A 22209-nucleotide genomic window follows, 5' to 3' on the forward strand; every position below is an offset into this window, starting at 1 on the left:
GTTGCTAAAGTTAAAGTATGGGATACAAATTTTACTTATGCCTTTCTTATCGTCTTTGTTGGTACTAGTAGTATCAACTGAAGAATAGGATACTGGTAGTAGCAGAAGTGAAAGAAGGAACACCTGTGAAATTTGTATCCCATACTTCAGGTGATCTATATAGGTCAACTGAAGAATAGGATACTAGTTGTAGCGTAGGCGAAAAAGTGACATACGCTTAATTTGTATCCCTTACCCAGTTAACTTATACAGATCAACTGAAGTTCGGGAAACAACTCATACGTGTCAATTGAGGTACTCCGTGCTTACTTCTGTCCATTTCTTTCTTTATTTTTTGCACTAGTATCCCATTTTTCAGTTGGGCTACATAGGTCAACTGAAGTATAGGGTACTAGGACTCAAAGGAGCGATATACTTAGTAGTAGTAGTAGTAGTAGTAGTAATAGTAGTAGTATTTACTTACCGTTATGTTCGAAGTATGAATTTATGTGTTGTATGTCTACTATGTGTTTTCTCTGTCTTGTACTTTCTCAAAATTCGTCTTTTCTATTAAATCTGTGCAATACATTAGCTTTGGTAACTTCTGACAACATTGTTCAAAGCTGATGGGTTGTATCCCATTCATGTCTAATTTTTTTATGTAATTTATGATCTTTTTTGTATGTAAGCGTTTCTCAACTATTTTTGAATCGGAGCATATTTTGGTGTAAAATTGGGTAATTTGACTATCTTGGGTGAGTAATTTAATTGATACGCTTTGGCAACACTGGTTGTTTGTTTTCCAGGACTGACAACTGATGAACGTATGCGACTCCTGCCAATCTGCTGCAATCTAATATCTAAACCATAACTTAATATTTGTCGAATATTAATGCATCTTATTCCGTAATTAATATTTGAAACACAAAAGCTGCTAGAACTTTTAATTTTGTGTCGCTGGTTTAATTTTTTGTATCAATTGTCTATCACGATGTACGAGTGTTTCGTCTTCTGCCTTCAGTTTTTCCGGTATAGACACTAGTACGTGGAGGGTGTAGATATATATGCTGGAGTGGCTTACAACGTTCAGAAACGTAGCGATTCATGTAATACTATGTGGATGGATCTCCTGAATATCTAGAATCAAGGTAAATGAACGTATACGTATTTCTTATTTGTATCTAGGACGTGAATACACTCATTATTCAAAAAGTCTCTCTATTTAAGTTACTATTTGTATTGTTAGTACTGTAATGCTCCGCGAGTTTGTGTTCCAAGGGTCTAAGCAACTGCGAGAGAAAAAAATCAGAAGGTAATGCAATGTTTTTTACCGCACAGGCTGCACTGATTGTTTCAATGCTAAAAGTGTCTGCAACTCGATATGGTTGTGATTTATATTTCACGTATCATTATTTTCATTAACAAGTACCCGGATGCCTATTAATTATTCATAGTTAATTGAAATATTTTGTAAATATAAACATGATAAATTATATTTTGTGGACGCTACATATGATATAAAGGTTGTCGCAGAACGTGGATTCATGAATGCACTTTCTAAAGTCGGTCACTTCCAAATGTAATACTTATTTGAAGCAAGGAATATAAAATTAAATTGTCGCTGCTGTAATACAAAGCAAAGGGTAGAAGAAAAATTACATTCAGAACACATACCGGTAGTTAACTTTGTCATCGTGTCTCATATTGCGTAATTCATTTAAATATACGTGCAAATACTGTTATTAACAATTAATTATCTGCTTATACAGACAACACTTAGATAGCTACATTGTCACAGCCAATGAGATTGGTGAGAGCGACAACAATCAGAAGCAGAACAGTCAACACGAAGTGTTCCGAATGGTATCCACTTAACGGCTTTTGAGGTCGGGGTAAAGTTACTGTAACTAGCCTATATAGAGCTCGTAACATACGAATTTATAAGGTTTCCAATTAATTATAATTTCAGTATTGGCTTTTGAGCTAAAAAGTTTGGCGACCGATGAACACAGCTGCTATCAAGTTCGGTGTGGGTGCGGTCGGCAACGTCCCTACTCAGAAAAACAGAAAAGGGATTGTCAGAAGTAGCATTTGGTTTGATACTTTGGAGGTAACTGACTGAGACGATATTCGTTATAATTTATTTATGCAACAATACGCCACTATTCCGTCAATCATAGTAGTGCACAATTGTGTTTACGTACCGGTACGTCTGTTCGTGTGTACAGTCGTGTAGTCGATGACTTGGACTATATACTGAAATTGTCGAATTGATTATCCACATTCATGTATTGTATGTATTGCAACGATATCTTGCTTCGCTGTGTTACGACTAAACATTTAAACAGTATTTAGAGAAGAACGTAGAAACTGAAGTATACTGTTCCAGGTATCGAAAGCGGAAGTGTGTTAATGTCAATATTCGAATAACGATCACAGCTTGTGCGTGCTGGTGGCATCTAGCGGCAAGGTGTTAGCCGTTAGGTGGTTGTTTTGCTGCCCGGCGTGAATGCGGACTGTAGTGCAAACTGGAGGTGTGGTTTTATGTTTTGATACCGGGAATTTAACGTTTTCATCGTTTGTGTCGTGTTGACTTGTGCACATACATACGTATCGTGAGCATTATCAATCACTGTGTGATTTGACATTTGCATTTACGATAATGTGACAACTGGGTGCACTGTTACTGAAAGAAGTACAATAATTTTACTCTTGATTTGTTTTTACGATCATGATTTGCGAGATTTTTAGACGTCAACATGCGCGACTAAGAATATTTTTATATTTTAATTACTAGAAGCAGATGCCAATTAAAGAGGCAACCAGTTATTGGTACCGGTGTTTTTCTTTCTCAGCTTACGACTATTTCCGGCCAAACATGGCTCTGTTCTGTGCTACTGTGACCCAAACAACGAAAATTCTGTGAAGGTTCGTTGTTTCTACGTGAGAGATGTAGCTTCTCCCAAGTTTCTGTTCGGTATTTAGATACATATTACAATGTAAAAATAATTTTGTTCCATATTTCTGTATAAAAATGTTTTTAAAATGTGTGACAATATAAAAGGGTACTTCTATCGTATATTTATAATAAGTAAAATTGTCTATAAAGAAAGAATTGTCATCGAATTTTGACAGTGTAATAACAGGTGGGAGTTCTTTTGACTTTTGAGTCCAACTGTGGCCTTTGTATATTAGATTAATATCTGTCGTCGGGTAAATAATTGTTGATATAGTGAATGGTAGCCCAATGAATATAAACTGCATCGGGCAGTTCTTGGTCTTCAGTAAATTGGGCAAGGTTGTGTGGTAATAACAGAAAGAAGAATTAAAACAGTGAACGACTGACATTGTAGACTGCAATATTTGGCCGGAATATACGCAGCGTAGGCATTTATCGTGTACAGTTTACTCTTTTTGTTGGTTGTGTAATGGAGGGGGGGGGGGATGTGTGTGACAGTTGGTTTTCATTTTTATCGCAATCTATGTTTCAGATGAACGTGAAAATATAAATAAATGGGACATTGGAATTTTTGACTGAAATCATGTAACAGAATGCTCGAACGTCACCAGGGATCACAACCATTCTGAATCATTTCTATCTACTTACACAAGCAGTACATTTGCAAGTTTGAAATTTGTTTCCCAGTCAGAAATGTTAACTTCATTTTTATTAAGTGGGCTACTTGTCCAGAGTAAACCATCATGGTTCGTATTTATTTATCTAGCCCAGTGTTTGAGGTTTTAGTGAATTTCAAGCTCCAGCATGTTGAAAACAATGAACATTACGTGTTGATAGTGTTATGTTCTGTAATACTTCTTATGAAGCTCACTTTGAAGCCAAAATTTGATATGCTAGTGTGTTTTGTGATGGATTTTTTCTTTGCTCTAGGATTGTTTGCATGTTGATGAACATTTTTCCATCCACACAGTAGCAACTGTTTTTGTGTGATAGATATTTTGGACAGAGAATACAGTAATCAGACTGTCTTTTGTACTTCCCAGGTTTTCATCTGGTTGTTGTTAAACACTTCAAGACATCAGAAGCCCTGCCATTCTGAAGTGATGCATTAATATAATGGGCAGTGGGCATAGTGTATGAAGATTAAATTTATTGTGCTGTTTCCAGTTTTACGTTATCTGATAAGGTTATCACATTGAAGGTAAGCTAAACATTGCGAAAGTTTCAGATACAACATGTTTGAAAGCACGTGGAGCATTGATTAAAATGGACATTTTAAAGCCAGAAATTTTTTTACAGGCTATATCTTAATAAGGCAAGGAGTAGAAATTTCCTAACTTAAGATTTGTAACACTGCAACACTTTTGTCGGTATACTAAATTCATATATGAACACTGTCATAGGCTGCGAAGTGAAAACTATGAACATAAATGTGTTTTCAAGGATGAAATAGCTGTATAGCAACAGAAAAAAACTTTTTGAGGTGTAGTCCAGCATTTACTTAGAATCTCCCAGGAAGGTTCAGAATGGTATACACACACACACACACACACACACACACACACACACACACACACACACTACTGCAAAGTTAAAGTTTAATACGAGATGCCAGCATGGAAAAGTAGTGAAGTTGTTAGGTTATGGGTATCACATCCGCATCCAGCATTCTTAATGGAAATTTTTCAGATGAATATAGGAATGTATTGTTTGGCATCAATGTAGTTCATTTGGAGTTTATGCTCACTCTATGCTGCCCTAGAGATTGATATATTAACTGAAATTGTTCTTCCAGGTATCCTCCAGATAATCATTTGGTGATTAAGCCTAGGGCCATTAACAGCAAGAACACTTCATTCAACTGCACAAACCTTTCACGAAGCTTATACGATGAAGTTTTGCATAGTCATTGTGACGTGAGAAAATGGCCAAGATGTGCATGTGTTTCTAATTGTATCTTTCTTAGAATACCTGGCATAATCTGTATCACTTCAGGCAGGGGGTTAGTTTCATAGTCTTGGACGTTACTGAATTTAGCATACGTTAAAATTCTGTAGTAAGTAAGAAACATGTATTTTTTTGTTTTCTCCAAAAAATTCCTGCCGAGAGATACAGGCTACCAAAGATGATGCTGCAAGCACTATTTTGAAGATGCGAATTTCGGAAGAAAATTTTAAGTGCTGTATCTCTGTAACAGTTATAGACCTTTTGCCAGCGGTTTTTTAATTTTTAATATTATTATTTTTATTTGAAAGATAATTACTTTGTGATTACAATGGTATCCTCCGTTTGGACGTATGTCAGTTCTGTTACTGCACCTTTTAATTTTTTATAATTTGCAGAAAAAAGTTAGATTTTTCTTTTTCTGTTGATTAGTACCATGTGGTACTATATTCTGTGTAAAGGAGAGCTGCCACTTTTAAGTTGACAGGTTTTATTTTTAAAAAATCATTTTGTTTAAGTTTTAAGGGTAATGTATGTCTTCACTGAAGTTGTTTCTTACTAATTTCTTCGTTACAATATTTGATTTCGGATCAAGAGAGGCATCCGATTCCATTGTCGGCTTTGACCCGGGCGTAAAAGTATTGGGGCGTGTGTGACGTCACCGAGTTTAGTTTGAGTGCGTTGTATTTGTAGATGTTGTCTTGTTGCAGTTGGTGGCGTCCTCTGGTGGTCTGTGTATGGTCCGCGTCGTGTGCTGTACTGGGTTCATTTTGGTATCAGTGCTTGAAGTGTCCATTTATCGGTTGTGACTGTTAGAGAAGAGTGGAAGTTGGTTGCAGTGAGTTAAGAATTAAATTTGTGCTATTGAGATGTCGTTTGATGTTATTGGTTTGCTGTTTGTCGTGCGGTAAGTTGTTTAATTCAATTTGTGGCTTCTTTTGTTAGGTATGGATATGACTACTAAGTTTACTAGTGCAAGTCTGTGGGCTGAAATGGGGGATGTCATGTTGTCTGTCAGAAAGTTTCAGCAACTTTCTGGCTTACGGCGGAGATAGTGAAATATGGCGTATACAAGCAGAATATGCAGTTGGCAAGAGTTTGGGCGTCTCGGACCAGGGACTGTTGGTGGATTTTTCTTTTTTTTTTGGTGGTGGGGGGGGGGGTGTTCTAGAGGTGTGTGTGTGTGTGTGTGTGTGTGTGTGTGTGTGTGTGTGTGTGTGATGTTCGATGGGGTTTCTATGTGTTGTTAGGTTGGTGTTATTTACTGAGTGTGTTAGTGGTTGTTTTGGTATCGGCACTTTTGGTTGATTTATGCGTCTTAATGGAAGTACTCGATCTCAATTGTCAGTTGTATTTGAGCTATATAGGTCAAGGGAAGTGTCCGATTCCAATGTGTCATCGTAGCTGTGTGTTGGTATCGTGAGCTGCTGTTGACCTATATAGGTCAAGAGAAGTGTCTGATTCGAATTTTCGTTTTAGTTGTGGTGTGATTATAATTTTTGAAGTAGTTGGCTTTTATTGCAATTGTGGTTGTGCTGTGTAGGTGAAAGTGACAGTGTCCTGTTGATATTGTAGGTGTAGTGGAATTTTGTGGTGTTTTCATGTTGTCGTTTTGTGTGGTTTGGGACTGTGTGTGTGGGGGGGGGGGGGGGGGGGGGTTTGTCCACACTCACAAACTCCCACTTTCACACGCTGGTCCCGTAAGTTTGGTAATATCTTCGGAGGGAGATGTGTTTGTTGGCTTTATATGTACTTTTGTGTTTGTTATGTTTATATAATGACATCATAGGCGCCATGTTGGAGACATTGAGAATGGTTGTTTCCGCCATACTAGTGACGTCATGGGTCAAACCAGATGGGCAGAATCGGACACTTTTGTAATCACTTTATTTCTATTATCTTTGTTGCAGTCCTTTCTTATCACTTCCATTGTTGCAGATATCTCTTACACTTTGTTGCAATCTTTTGTCGTGGTTGTTCATTCCAGGTTTCTATTGTAGTTGTTCAGTGGTAATTTGTTTACTGAAGAGGATTCTAAGAAATCTGAGACCATCTCGTAAGTTCTGTGTTTTCGTGAGGAATGTGCCAGGTGACACAGTTGCAGTGTGTTTTGTGAAAAGGAGTGTTCGAAATGCCTTTTAAGTGGGCCACAGGAGAGTGAAGTGTGCTGACTATTTGCATATCGATAAAAGAGTGATGTATAAGACAAACAAAAAAACAGACTTTGTTCAGGTTGGGAATAAGTGTTCTCATTTGAAGACTCTGTTTCAAAGTGAAGATGTTTCCATTGACGACCTTTCGTGTTCTAAATGTCTTTGGGTCAGTCCAAATGAAGTGGTCCAATAAAAATTAAGTTTGTTGCTTGACCATTTTTAAATATTTTAATTTTTTATATGTAATTACCCTCTAATTGATGTGTGTGTGTCGGAAAGTGGTGGCTTGCAGAGGTTGAAAGAATAAGTTTGGAAAACAATGATGTTTTTGTGCATTTTTACCAACCTGCTGGCCCAAGATCATCATTCAAGAAATCTACTAGTGACAAAGTTTGGATGCCAATGAAAAATGTTTTAAGGAAACTTTCAGTGCTTGAACTTACCACAGCAACTGGTAGGTCTAATAGAATATCACCGAAGCTGTCTGAAGAAATAAGTGTTCTTAACATTAACCACCAGGCTTAGGGACAGTTGCATCTCGAAGGATGTAAATTGAAAATATTTATTTTAAGTATATCAAAATAATACACATGTTAATTTTGGTGATGTTTTGTATATAATTCAGTACCTTACTTCAATAATAATTGATCATATCCCACCAATATCACACATGACTAGGCAACAGCCATAAGATCAGTTGTAGTCTCAAATTTCCAAAATTAATAAATTAAGGGAACATATGTAAGTGTTCTTGCACTATATGAGGCTAGTAGTGTATGATATCTAACTATAGAAAAAATAGACCCTCATAAATCACTCCTTGTTCGTGATTTTTGGGCCTAAAAAGCTGATTTTTGAAAATTTGGATAACAAACTTTGGAGGTCACTGTGACAGGTTATTTTTGAATTTAGGGTGTTTTGTGTAATAGACAGTGTTGTAGAGGGCACTTTTCTAAAGACAAATCATGTCAATTGAAATGTTGTAACTTAACCCAGTGCCGAGATTTTAGTTACGTCTCCAGACTGAAAAATCGTCTCTCATACAAATAAAAATGACCGCCATCCAGTAAAGGTGCAAGATAAATTATTTTAAAAAATAAACTGTTTTGAACCTCTCAAGTATAGAGCAATCACATATTAGAAAAATTAAAATATTTAGAAATGGTCAAGTGACCATCACGGGACCACTTCATGTGAATTGACTCCTTGACAGAATAACAATGATAGCATCTGAACAAGGTGAAGTCTCCCATGGTGCAGATGATGCAGACATCAATAGAGGGAGAATTAAATACCCTGAATCAGTCAACTACAGAGGTTGGTGTTAGACCTGTTAAGAAACAACGGTCATTGGAGTCGAGTCATCTGGTCTATGCTTAAAGAAAGCACAGAGAAATTGCTAAAGCTGTTGATGAGTATGAGTATGCTACAGCAAAACTGACCACACTCTTCAAAGTAGAAATTTCATCTTCAGAAGAAAATGAACCAAGGCACTCTTGCACTTCTTGCCAGGAATTTTTCACAAACATCAATTCAGCTCTTGAGAAATGTGAGGTCTGTAAAAGGAGTCTTTGGAAGACCAGATCCCTATTATTGTCATCCGGTAGCAGCAGCTCAAGTTAAAATAGTGCAGTCATTTTATCTGAAAGATAAATGGGACTTTGTCAGAGTGCCAACAAAAACCATTGAAGGTAAAAAAGTTGCGAACGTGAAGAGGTACATGACTCGCAGTATTAAAGGAACCTTTTGCAGTTTATAAGAGCAATAATACAACTTCACATATTGGAAGATAAAAGTTCTATGCACTATGACCTAAGTGAGTAGCTCCAGCCCCCCTCCCCCCCCCCCCCCTAGCAATGTCTGTTTATGTGTGTACTGTGCAAATTTTGAATTTTATGTGGTAACCTTGAAGAAGTTAACGGAGCATGTGACATGTGATACTTTTGTTGGGCATGTGAAGTCATTAGTAGCCTGTTACTTAAAGTGAGAGACTTACTTGTTTCAGGAATGTGGTGACTGCCCTGGAAAGGGTGGACTGTCTTTACATGCTTTGCTAGCAATGTGAAAAATTCTTCAATTGCAAACAGAGGCAGAGAAGATCACCATTATATCTGATGGTGCTCCTAGTCATTACCAGCTGTTTGGATTGAGCAAGTCACTTGTATCAATTGACTGGGTACGTAGTACTACTGGTCACGGGAAGGGGCCTTGTGATGGTGTAGGTTGCCTGCTGAAGCACCATGTACAAAACAATATTTCCGGACCAAATACAGCTGCAATTCAGAATGCTGAAGATTTTACAAGAGTCGTGAAATCTTACACAAGCACAGCCCTCATTCTTTTGTCCAAAGAGAAAATCGATGAATTCCGTGAGCAGAAAAAAGAATGGCCCTTACTGTGAAAGAAATTTGGAAGACAAATTTTTGGACTCAAAGCGATGGACAAACTCAAGATGCACACACTTTAAAGAGCAAGAAAGAAGAAATTGTGTTTGATTGGCCAACACCTCAGAAACAGCAGGATAATATTCAGTTCACAATCTGAGAAGGGGGATATTTGTGGTGTGTGTGTATGACTGTGACTGGTGGATTGCAGAGATTATGGACACCAGTTATGAGTTAAGTAAAACTATAGTGAAATTTATGCTATCACATAGACCAGCTGCAGGATATACCGTATTTACTTGAATCTAAGCCACACCTGAATAATGATACTCGAAATAAAGGAAAAAAAAATTCCCTTATCTAAGCCACACCTGAAATTTGAGACTCGAAATTCAAGGGGAGAGAAAAGTCTTAGACCGCACCTCCAAATCGAAACTAAGTTGGTCCATTATAACACGAGACACAATTTAAGTCGAATGGATGTAGATACAGTTACAGTAGTTTGGTTAGAGTCGTAAGCTTTAACAGTTAAGGTTTACCAAGTACCCATTGCTATGTGTCAGGCGTTCCGTCTGTATTTATATCGGTACCCTTCCTTTTTCATGTGCTTCATCTGGTTTGAATCGATCGCTTGTTTTGCTTTGATCTGATGAGTGATGTTCTCTTTGTAATAGGTGTTTACGTCACTCTAAGCTCAAAATGCATTATTGTACTGTGTCGTGCATTGTTTGTAGAATTCTGATAATGTGCGTTTATGACCGCTCACGACATGACTTGCTTTTGTGCACGTTACCGCGTCTAACAATTTAAGAAAAAGGGAGAGAAGAATTGTCTCATAAGCAAAACAATGGCAAGAGACTGCTATTGGTTGTTACTTACACTGCTGCTTTCTTTGAAAATGATCAACAAGAATCAAATAATAAACTACACATGATAGATGTTCTGAATGAGAGTTAAGTGAAAAGTTTTCTCTGTTTGAAAATCTTTGCAGACGCCTCTTTAGTACATTACATTCTGCACAGAAATTAGTCATCTTAGATTTAAAAATCTAGTCAGTTGCCGTACTTCATTTCTGACTGTATCACTATTCAGCATATGAATAATATGAATATAAACGTGACATGATATGTATATTCTTCCGCATTTGCTGTTGTCTCCCTGTAGTTTCGTAGTTTATTAGGCAGACAGGATTTAAATGAGATAGCATTGAACAAGAAAGAATACATGGCATAATGTTTACATTCTTCTACCTTTTCTCTTAATTTTTTTACTGACACAGAGGTTTTGATGCCAGTATATATCTTTGTGCCTGCAAAGCATTCCTGCGTAGCGCTACATATATTTGACGGCAAAAGTTAGTTGTGGCGGCACCTACCAATAACTTCTGCTTACTTTGCACTCGATTCTAAGCCGCAGGCGGTTTTTTGGATTACAAAAACTGGAAAAAAAGTGCGGCTTAGATTTGAGTAAATACGGTAGGTTTCCAGCTAAAGGACAATACCACCATCAGTGCTCACTTCCTGTTCAAAATGTTTTGAAGATTGTAAGTGCTCCAGTTCCTCTTGGTTCAACTGGAAAGCAGCACTCTATATCAAAGGAAGATACTGAAGCAGTAGAACACACTTTTAGTTCATTGACTGGCTATATTCAGTATAAAACAGAGTGCACAGAAGTTGTATAAATTGAAAGCATTAAGTCCTTCGACTTTTTACATACATTTTGGAACCATTTAAAATGCTTGAAAAATGAGTCTGTTACCCATCTTCCAAAACTAAAATTATGTTAAGTAACCCTTGGTCTTTATTTTTATGAGAGTGTAATGTGATGATAAAACATGTTTTATGTATGGCAAAAATTTCAATCGTTTATAAAACCTGTTCACCCTCAAAGCGGAAGCTGTTGTGCTCAGGGAATGTGTAACTATATGGTACTGATCAACAGGAAAAAAATCAAAATTTTATTTTTTGGCATTTAAAAAAAATCATAAATTATAAAAAATTCAGAATGCTATAGTAAAAGATCTGTAGTAGATAAGTCCAAATGGAGGATTTCTTTGTAATCATAAAGCAATTAACTTTCAAATTAAAAAAAACCTACAAAATATTTAGAATTGTTCCAAAGATACAGTATTTTAAAATTTTCCCCAATATTCGCATCTTCAAAATGGTATGTGCAGTGTCATCTTTGGAGGGCTGTTTCTTGAAGCAGAAATTTTTTGGAGAAAACAAAAAAATGTTTGTTCTTTACTTAGTCCTTCATTTTAACATAATGCTAAATTCAATAACACCCGAGACCATGAAGGTAAGATTTTTTCCTAGCTTGCCTGAATTGATATGGATTATGCCACCTAGTGATGTTCATGCTAGAGGCTAATTGTTACATGAGAGCATAGTTTGTAATGTAGCCAACACACTTTCTGCTCTTGCCCCGCAACTAAATTTAGGTTACATCTTGATGTGGTATAGTAATATTTGTATGTGAGTCATTAGCTATAGTTCATCAGTTGTAAACCTGCACTCTGCCCACTATTCTCTCCCCAGCTACTTCAAACTAGCTGTTGATACCAATCTGCTTTTCTATGTCACATCGAATTGACTAAATTACACAATGATGGATATTCTATGTTACAAGATTAGCCTTTATCACACATTGTTAAATTTAATATACGTAGGTGTTTATTGCCAACACAAAGCATATTGTATGGCTCACCACATAGCAGGCAACCGTTCAGAACAATTTTTAGACACTTGTAAAGTCACCCAGTAGAGTCGAGGCACCAGTTATGACCATCTTAAGGACAATTTAAGGTTTGTTATAGGAAAAAGTTTACAAATTTTTTCAAAAAATATCTATTGTTTCAAGGTATGTATATTACTTTTGGCCACATTTGAATATCTATAGTCAGTCATTTTCCAGCTTTTGGTCACTGCATAGTATAATAAATTTAATGTAACAGTATTATGAAAAGGAAAGTTGCTACCATATTGCGGAGATGCTGAGTTGCAGATAGGCACAACAAAAAACTCACAAATAAAGCTCTGGGCCAGTAAGGCCTTAGTAAAAAAACACACACACACACACACACACACACACACACACACACACACACACACACACACTCTACTGCAGTCTCAGGCAACTGAAGCCACAGTGCAGGTGTGTGTGTGTGTGTGTGTGTGTGTGTGTGTGTGTGTGTGTGTGTGTGTGTGTGAGAGAGAGCGGGGGGGGGGGGGGGTCTGTTTTTGATGAAGGCCTTACTGGTATGTCCGCTGTATGGTGAGCAGCAACTGTCCTTTCCATAATTTTGCATTAAATTGTTATATTTTCGTAATTTGTATTGCACATTTGACTGTATTACAAGGATGAGATGCTCAGGCAAGACTATTAGTTATGTTTATTTTGATATAACATAAATATTTTAAATAAACAAACCAAATCTGTGTTATAGATGTTTTGCATAAATTTTTAAACTTGGCCGAAGCAGCACACAAATATGTCTTTACTTACGACCATGAGTGTGCTCATAACAAGAAACCAAGACTGAATGTGGATCTCTTCATGGCCATAGAAGTTTGTTTTTGGTTTTTTGCCATATTTAACTTGTAACAAATGGAACTATGATACTTAACCTTGCTTCACAACTCATTACGTGTCTTCTGGTGTTCATTTAAATATGTAGAAAGTGAAAAACTGAGTATGGGTTATTTCAAGAAAGACTCTACAAAACTCAAATTCTTCAACACAGACCTTCCCACAAAATTATGACTCCAAGCAAAGAAATGCTTCCACATCTAATTCAGAGGCACTTTTCATATTGTTTATAATGAGCTGTTGTAAGATTGGCTGGCATTCAAAAGAAGCTTATTTAAATTCACTAATTACATCAAAGTGTGGTAGTGGCCAAAACTGGAACCTTGTCCCTGGATATCACCAAAATAATGATTCCCATATTCTTTTCATCAGAATTAGAAGAAACTTTTCAGGAGTCAGATAACTAATTTATTATTATGAGTGACTGTCCTTTATATCGAAGAATTAAACCATTTTGAGAAACTTGATGGTGCACAAAATAAGTTGGTCGGAATGTGTGCAGGCAGTGCAGTAGGGGAGGCATCAGTGGTAGTGGTGGGAGGGGCTCTGTTGTGAACAACCAGAATGCTGTAGGGGAGGGGCAGTTTGATAGCTTGTAAGGACTGATTTTAGGGGTCTCATAAATTACCTTTTGTACAGTTGTGTTCTTGTATCATACGACGTATGATTATTCTTACAAAATGCTCAAAGGTGTATGAATTCCTAATGGACCAAACTGCTGATGTCATCGGCCCCTAGACGTACACACTACTTCAACTAACTTATGCTAAGAACAACACGCACACCCATGCCTGAGGGAGGACTCCAACCTCCGGTGAAAGAGGCCACGCAATCCGTGATGTGGTGCCTCAAACTGCATCATTCTTACAATCTGGACAGTATATACCCATAACAACTGTGGGATTTACATAATTATTTATAAAATACATTACATTTTTACAATATGTAATGTTACCCAATACATAGTAATTTGCAATACCAGTGTCTAGAAAGTACGATTTTATGAATTGACATTATCTATGATTGATTTACATGATTGGTGTGATACAGCAATTGGATACAGTACTAATTCACTTTCTCTTAATATGAACATGTATCTTGTAAGCTTGAGCAAGCAGCACACTGGATTCAACATTGCATTCACAATGTCTACTACAGTGCTGTGGTGCACCACATTGTTTCCTATGAGGTTGGCAACAAGTGGTAACAATCCATACTAGCCCAAAGTCATCAGACTTCCACCAACTCCTCTTCTCCCAGAAAAGTACTGGATTATGTAGAGGATTGTACAGTGTCTCGAAGTGATGTGGCTTATGGGGTAGTAGAATCTGTAGAAATTGAATAACTGATTGTTCATGTGATTTTGAAACACATTTTTGTTGGTTTTTGAACACCCTCTGTAAGTTGATTTCTGAATGAATCATAAGTTGATTTTTGAAGGCGTGCATAGTGTAAGTGATATCTAGCAGGGTAATCCTAGTCGCATCTAGAAGTAGACTTTCCTGCAGGCAAAAGGGGACTGGGCTATACGAGCTGCGCGGAGTAAAGCCGAACGAGTGAACGCCAATCGCTGTCTGATTATAGTTTATTGGGTTTTGTGAATGATCAGTGTTGTTATAATTACTAGGGAAATCCGTAGATTCAGACTACCAGAGTGGAAATAAACGACTACCAGGAATAACAGGTAAGAAAGATTACGCATTATCTTCTCAGTGTATCCAAGTAAATGAAATGTTATCAGAAAATCTTTGGACAGATTGCTACACTAGTAAGGGCCAGTTGTACAGTCCCAGGGGTTTTCTTCCCTGAGTTTCGTTTTCTAAAGTGCCGGGAAATTCTTCGCCCGTGTATAAAAACATAACCATTAAAAGGATTGATAAGTTTTCCAGTTCCGAGGGAATATACACTGTCACTTAATAACACGGAAAAATTGTGTTTTCATCCAGGAGAAAAAGTATTTTTAACCAGAAAATCCAGGAATATTTTTTCTTTGTCCACGTATACACCCTGAATTTAGTTTAAGATTACCTTATTGATTGACATAAATGTAAGCTCACCAGACAAAAAGTTAGTCACTTCTAGAATCATTAGAGGCGTCATTTAATACCATATAATTCCACCTCTGGACTTGGTAATTGCCTGGATTCGGTTAGGGAAGTGAGCCAACAAGGTTGCACAGGCTTGTCACATCCACGTTTAAGCCTTTCGTTCTGGATTTGATCATGCAATTCCATCAAATTGCTGGGATGCTGATGTCAGCGTTTCACCTGCTGTTCCAGTGTGTGCTGGTCCATGTTCGTGGTCACCTCGGTGATTAGAAAAACATTCGTAAAACATTACAGACCCACTTGGGGCTTCCATCTGACCGGGCACTCAGGATGAAATGCTTCATTTGGCCTTCATTGCACTCGGTACATGTGTCTTTTGAAATGTGATTTGTCAGACCACATTATGTTCCACCAGTCAGTTACTGATCATGTTTGATGATTTCTAACCCACTGAAGGCACAAAGCTTTATTCACCTGTATGAGCAATGGCTTCCTGCATGGTGAAGGCCTCCAAATGTTCATAGTCTGCAGTTCCCGTGTAATGTTCCCTCGCTAACAAGTTGGAATTGACCTTCATTCACTGCTTGTAGTAATTCCTTTCAGGTTTGGAAGTTATTGTGATTCACAAGCTGTGAAATGCGTCTGTGATGTATCTCGGGATCTCTCTTTTGTGCAAAATTCTGACTTTTTTTTTTGTGGTAACGTGAGTTACACCAGTGCTTCTAGACATGTTGAATCCCTTTTGTCACTTTGTCATGTCCTTACATTTACCCATGTTTATGTACAGTGTCCACTTGAAACACAAGTGGCGCACTGATCACTACTTCCTTATGCCGTGTAGAGGCAGAGTGCGTGGTTGAGCGTATGATTCAATTGTTGCACTATTTGTAAAGGCTTAATAATTCTTCTGTGCATGCACACTGAGGTGACATTTTAATTTTTTGTCCAGTGAGCTTAATAAGGATTGTTCTGGCATAAACAAAGTAATTCAGAAGTAAAAGCAACAGCACACCAAATAGCAGAAGTGTTGTCAAAAGGCACACACGAGAGAGAGAGAGAGAGAGAGAGAGAGAGAGAAGACTTTCTAGCTTTTGGGATAAATCCTTTTACGAGCTATGATACAAAGTTTGTGCATGAATTTTCACTCTCTCTCTCTCTCTCTCTCTCTCTCTCTCTCTCTCTCTCTCTGGTCCTACATTGTGCCGGATGGAGACACAGACTCACAATGTCAGGATTATTACATTGCAGTTATTATTGTGAGTGGTCCCCTTTACTCCTAAATTATTTATTGTCATTTTTAAATGTTCTGTTGCCTGCTAGCCAAAGTGCACATTTTATGAAAAAGTAATTTTCCTGTGCAGGACTGTCAGTACTTATTTAATAAACACTTCATTTCATTGGCAGTTAGCTAATTTCCTGAGCTTGAGCATTATTAGATGGCACAACAGAAAAAAAAACAACTTGCTCAACAGTTTGCAGTCTGCAAAACAGTGTGGAAACATCAAAATATAATGCAAAATATAATGGCGTGCCATATTCCTATAAGGTGCTTTAATATATAATCACTTATGCAATGTTCGTTCAACACACTTATCAATTTAGTCGTTGCACCAGCATGAAGATCACATTACAGTAGTTCAGATATTTGTTCATTCATCCCTTGAATCTGGATCTGCTCGATGTACAAGGAATATTAAAGTATCCCTACAAGACTATACACATTACTTGAACTTTTACTCACACAAGTTTCCACCAAGAAGTAATGTTATACAGTATTTTATTAATCTGTAATTTTTAAAAGTACAATCTTAATTTGTGCTGCAGTGTTTTTTTTTTCTCTAGATACTCCATTACTGTATAGAATCAGTGTTTGAAGAAATGGTTTGCCAGTTACTCATACCAGATACATAAATTCTCATCAGGGATTTTTGTAATGTTACTCCATTCATCAGGAATATGTGACATTACCACAAACTTTAAAAAAATAGGGTGTGAATTTCAACAGATTGACTGGCAGAAGCATTTCTGTGAGATATTGTTCAACAGTGCACAAGAAGGCAAAATTAGGCAATTGCCAGTGAAATGAAGTGCATGTGAAACAGTCTCGTTATGGAAAATGAATTTGACCTCGTGTAAAAAAATTATTTTAGTTGACAGCTTAAACTTAGACCATTAATGTAATTGACTTACTAAGGTTTCATGTGTGGAAGTGAAACATGCACGATACATAGTTTGGACCAGAAGAGAATAGAAGTTTTCGAAATGTGGTGCTACAGAAGAATGCTGAAGATTATATGGGTAGATCACATAACTAATGAAGAAGTATTGAACAGGATTGGGGAGAAGAGAAGTTTGTGGAACAACTTGACTAGAAGAAGGGGTCGATTGGTAGGACATGTTCTGAGGCATCAAGAGATCACCAGTTTGGTATTTGAGGGTAGCGTGGAGGGTAAAACTCGTAGAGGGAGACCAAGAGATGGCTACACTAAGCAGATTTAGGATGTAGGTTACAGTAGGTACTGGGAGATGAAGAAGCTTGCACAGGATAGAGTAGCATGGAGAGCTGCATGAAACCAGTCTCAGGACTGAAGACAACAAGAACAACAACAACGTTTTAAGCTCCCATTGTCTTATTTTTCATGTTTGTAAACTAAACTTGGATTCCAAAAAATTGGCACCTTGTACTAAAATACAAAAATTTTCTCGTATTCATCGATTCAATCCGAACATTTTTTAACACCTTTATAGCACATTCTATGGTTCTCATTATTTGTTTCTTAACTCTGGTTAAACTAGGTTGTGCAGCCTGTACTGCTGTTCTGTATTTTAAGGTTTTGACAGAATTATTTTTTGATATTGTGTGTTTTGTTGACTTCAATTAGGCACACTGTTCTCATTTCTTCTTTTGTTACTTCACTCTAACCTCGTAGTGCAGGTGTTAAAACAAAGGATGCACAATGTGACAAAAATGTTAGATGCCATCAAAGCCATAAAATTCATAGGGAAAATCTGTACAGTTGAACCTTAAATTGTTGCAAGTTAAAAAAAATAAACGAGACCCACAGAAGATAAGATGTATGTGTTGAAACATTTAAGGGTCATAAAGATGATAAGAAAGAACCATTGTAGTTGACATGTTTCCATACTACCTGAACGATGCCAGAATTCCTCACACTGTATATGCGTTGCAGCAAGAATGTCTGCTTAAATGCACGTTTGTGCACTGTAATTCGTCTAATCTTGTCATTGCAGTTCATTTGGGAGCAATACGTGGGGACCTGTTGCATATTAGAGTTTTCATTTGATAGTGGTTCTTGGAATTTATAAGCCGCCTTTCGTAGAATAGTTGATGACTGTCTCAAACATTTGCCAGTTACAAATTCTCAGGATTTCTGCAAGGCTCCCTTGTGCGTTAAATGGTGAAACTGAAGCAAGTTTATCAAGGGAGTGTGGCGTACCCGAAGAAACAGAGTGGGTGAAAGAAGAGAATAAACTTAGAAAATGTATAAATCAGTTGAAGGTGATGTGGGAAAGGACACAAAAGGACTAAACTGGGAAATGACAGTGAGTTTGATGAATGCCTTTATGGGTGGTTCCTAATAAAGGAAAGTGAAGATGTCCCACTTTTCAGGCCAATTAATTAAAGCTTGAGCTTAAAGAAATCACTTTGCTTTACACGGCAACAAAGATTTATAGCTTCAGGCGGGTGTTTTTCAAGATGGAAATGTCCCCATGGAATTCACCAAATGACCGTTGTGACAGTGAATCTGCTTAAGTTTCTTAAACTTCCACACAAGTAATGATAAATGAAAATTTAAATGATCCTAAAGTATAAATTTATTTACATTGAATTAACAGTCACCAGTTCTTAAACATCAGTTATGGATAAGCTTAATCTGATCGTTCGCTGGGTAATTGTGATGAAAGGCACTTTATTATTGATTGCTTCCAACCAGAATTCCCAGTGCAAGAAAATCAAATTTTAAAATACTTAGTATTTGAAAGCCAAACAATGGAAAATCCAGATAGGAATGTAACAATATTATGAAAAGAATCATTGCTATTGACCATGTAGCGTAGATGCCGAGTCACAGATAAGCACAACAAAGAGACTGTCTGAAAAAAAAAAAAAAAAAAAAATGAGCTTTTGGTCAAACACACACACACACACACAGTCTCTGGCCACTGAAGCAGCTGGTGTCAATAATATTATTATTATTTGAAAATGTGTTGATTATATTAATGATGTTCCATTTGTTACTGAACTTTAAAAACTGTGTTTAAAGTGCTGCTTATGGCTAATATATCTCAACTGAGAGGAAAAGAGGTTGTTACAGCTGTTCGCCACCCTGCCCCCCACATTCCCCAACTCACCATTAATTTATAAGCATGATGCTATCTTTTCTCCCCATACTTGGAATTCTCTGTAAACCCCCCCTCCCTTCTGGTTTTGAGTGGCTGCCCTGATATAAATTGGGCCGCCATAACCTGAAACCTCTTAGCCCGAGATGTTTCAAGCATATAAACCTATCATCATTGCAATTTACTTACAGTCATTCGAAGAATGCTTGGATGCCGTGTGACATTTTCACCAATTCGTTTCAAGAATAGTTTCTTCTGTCAGTAAGAAAGCACCTACAATCACTTAAGCAGAGAGAAGCGGCTCTACTAATCCTCAATCATTGTCCAGATCATTCACCTGCTAATTGTGTTGCAGTGAGAAGATGGAATAATAAAAACTTTTTTTTCCCAAAAAACACCATGACATGAATTCATTTGTTGGACCAGGGCATCATGTGACCATTTAAGGCTCATTATTGCTGTGAACTGCTTACTTCAGCAGTGAATTTGGATGAGAAAATGGAAATAAATCTTAAGAGTGTTGGAATCTCAGTAGTCATGGCATGGAAAAGTATGTCTGACCACTATTAGAAATTGCTGGAACAAGTTCCTCATTGAGGAAACTGCAAGAAAATGTGACAGATTTCACCAACAGTGACATCCAGTCTGCACGTGATGTTCTGCTGTGCAATATTTGTGTAGAAGACTTGAACTGTTGAGTAGTTGTCATCAATGAAGAACAGATTTTGGAGATCGTAGATGACAAGGACATTATTGATTTTGTTCCCAATGACAGTAGTAGAACAGTCGAGGATGAGGATGATGCAGCTAAAGAAGGAAGTATAGATGATGATCCCAGTACATGTGAATATTGGATAATATAAAGAAAGTGATTACATGGATGGAGTGACAAAATGAACCAAACCAAATTGAGTTTTTGCACCTGACGAGTGTAAAACAGTACCCAATAACCTGCTTGAAATGTCCTGTCAAAAAAAGCTAACTGCGTAGTCCATATCATTCCAGGCAGGAATTTTCATCTTCTCAAAAAAAATTTCTGCTCCGAGATAGAGCCCTCCAAAGATGGCACTGCGGATACCATTTTCAAGATGCGAATTTTGGAAAAAAAATTCAAAATGCTGTATCTCTGGAACAGTTCTAGATATTTGTTTTTTTTATTATTTTAAAGATAATTGATTTGTGATTTCAAAGAAATCCTTCATTTGGACTTATCTGCCAAAGTCCTTTTACTATAGCATTCTGAACTTTTTATAATTTATGAAAAAACTGCCAATCCATAAAATTTTGATTTTTCTTTTTTTTCTGTTGATTAGTACCATATAGTTTTACATTCACTGAAAACGAGAGCTTCCACTTTTAGATTTGACAGGTTTTATAAACAGTTGAAATTTTTGCCATACATGAATCATGTTTTATTATCACATAACAGGCTCATAAAAATCAAGACCTAGCCTTATTTAACATGATTTTAGTTTTGAATGATGAGTAAGGGACTCATCAAGCATTTTAAATTATTCCAAAATGTATGTGAAAGGTCAAAAGACTTAATGCTTTCAATTTATACAACTTCTGTGCTCTCTGTTTTATACTAAAATTAGCCAGTCAATGAAGTAAGTGTGTTCCACTGCTTCAGTATCTTCCTTTGATAGCTCAATGCCTTCCTGTTGAACCAAGAGGAAGGAACTGGAGTACTTACAATGTTCAAAACATTTTGAACAGGAAGTGAGTACTGATGGTGGTGTTGCTGTCCTGCAGCTGGAAACCTATAACCTGCAGCTGGTCCATGCGGTAGCATAAATTTCACTATAGTTTTACTTAACTCATAACTGGCGTCCATAATCTCTGCAATCCACCAGTCACAGTCATACACACACACCACAAATATCCCCCTTCTCAGATTGTGAACTGAATATTATCCTGCTGTTTCTGAGGTGTTGGCCAATCAAACACAATTTCTTCTTTCTTGCTCTTTAAAGTGTGTGCAACTTGAGTTTGCCCATCGCTTTGAGTCCAAAAATGTGTCTTCCGAATTTCTTTCACAGTAAGGGCCATTCTTTTTTCTGCTCACGGAATTCATCGATTTTCTCTTTGGACAAAAGAATGAGGGCTGTGCTTGTGTAAGATTTCACGACTCTTGTACAATCTTCAGCATTCTGAATTGCAGCTGTATTTGGTCCGGAAATATTGTTTTGTACATGGTGCTTCAGCAGGCAACCTACACCATCACAAGGCCCCTTCCCGTGACCATTAGTGCAATGTTCCCATTCAGTTTGCACAAGCGACTTACTCAATTCAAACAGCTGGTAATGACTAGGAGCACCATCAGATATAATGATCTTCTCTACTCCTGTTTGCAGTTGAAGAATTTTGCGCATTGCTCGCAAAGCATGTGCTGAGTCATCACTTACAATTGCAACACTTGTGGTCTTGTTTTGAAAATATGTCACGCCTGTAAAAATTGAAACCATGTTATTACTCTAACGATATCCTTGTACTTCTTATGTGAGCATTACCGACCAGTTCTCGGCAAAATTGCAGTGAAGGGCTAAACATAGTTCTGCAGCCTGTACACGCCCTTTCACTTTTGCAATGTGTTGTTGTAGCAATTTCTTCAGATGCTGGTGTTCTACTGCTTTCATTGACCATTCACAAAGTTTATCAGTGAAACTGTTGAAGGCAACAGTTTTCTTAATTAGTTTATTTTCCTCCCATGTCGCATACGTAATTTCTGTAGAGTTGTGTGATATGTCTACCAGGCCAAGTGGCTGTAAAGACAGCCCTTCACTTCT

At 37.2% G+C, this 22209-nt stretch overlaps 1 protein-coding gene across 30 annotated transcripts in view; it reads left to right on the forward strand.

Annotated features, from left to right (window-relative positions):
* Positions 1–986: 986 nt before the first annotated feature.
* The window catches only part of LOC126291941 (speckle-type POZ protein-like), a 95864-nt gene continuing 74641 nt past the window's right edge, over positions 987–22209 (forward strand). For 2 of the 30 annotated variants that reach the window (XM_049985667.1, XM_049985678.1), the window contains exons 1-3: positions 2520–2907; positions 3471–3684; positions 3982–4139. The gene's annotated coding sequence lies outside the window, so the exon portion shown is untranslated. Of the gene's footprint in view, positions 1128–1624; positions 1866–1948; positions 2090–2264; positions 3378–3470; positions 3685–3981; positions 4140–22209 lie in introns of those variants that run through there. The other 28 variants (XM_049985664.1, XM_049985692.1, XM_049985687.1 and 25 more) reach the window with 27 other exon arrangements.

This window comes from Schistocerca gregaria, chromosome 9 (assembly GCF_023897955.1).
Source record: "Schistocerca gregaria isolate iqSchGreg1 chromosome 9, iqSchGreg1.2, whole genome shotgun sequence".
Classification (NCBI taxonomy): domain Eukaryota; kingdom Metazoa; phylum Arthropoda; class Insecta; order Orthoptera; family Acrididae; genus Schistocerca; species Schistocerca gregaria.